Here is a 911-nt window from a genome sequence, read left to right as displayed (position 1 = left end):
TCGTTTATTGTTTGGGTTTTACAAGCAACAACGTTACTGTTTTCAATTACTCTCGCTCTCATCAAACCAATTGTTTTTTTACATAGTTATCAATCCCGAGATTGCGGAGACCAAAACGGAGCTAAAAGGCGAATGATTTACTGAAGTTTGATTTTCCAGGATACAAAACTCCAGATATTAAGGTTGTACCATGCCTGCTAAATGTAGATAGGCTGTTGGTTCCCAATCTTTGTATACCATGGCACCCCTTCAGAGGACATGCTTTGTCCTGCCCACCTAACCCCAATATAACAGGTATAAATGTACACGGATGCGTATCAGTTTCAGCAATTGTGACATAATCAGTGCCTGTGTTGCCTTTACCAACCAAACTGCCTGGCATTATATGCCCATTAATTTCATATAATTCATACATTTACAAACACGCAGCTGATGAGTGCCATTCAAAGAGGTTGACCTCCTTGCGCGTGAGGCTTGGAGGAATGCCGTGTCCCCATTATGTCGGAGCGTGGGACTCTGTTGCCTGGTGTAGGGAGGCTAGGATGACCTTCAGGAATGCTTTTGTCGTGTACTCTCTTGCCTCTCCGAATGCACCGTGCTCTATCAGACCGGTGGCCCTTTTTTGTTGTTGCAGAATGCGATATCAACGGGTACCAGGGGTGAGAGAATGGAGAAGGGGTCCATATAAAAAGCCCCAAATGAAAGGCCGTTCTCGCTCTGCTCAGTCTCCTCTGTCCTGTGCTGCAACAGCAGGAATGTGTCAGGCAGGCCGACTGGATCTCAGAGCCGACAGCCCTTTAATGAATTTTGAAAAAGGCCTTTTTTCATTCAAAGCAGGCTGCGAGCTAACATCATGTCGCCTGGCTAAGCACCGAGGGGGGAAAGAAGGAGAGCGTAGAGGAGGGGAGCGT

This window comes from Pseudoliparis swirei, unplaced genomic scaffold (assembly GCF_029220125.1).
Source record: "Pseudoliparis swirei isolate HS2019 ecotype Mariana Trench unplaced genomic scaffold, NWPU_hadal_v1 hadal_131, whole genome shotgun sequence".
In the NCBI taxonomy this organism is placed as follows: Eukaryota; Metazoa; Chordata; class Actinopteri; order Perciformes; family Liparidae; genus Pseudoliparis; species Pseudoliparis swirei.
This window is presented reverse-complemented; position numbering follows the sequence as displayed.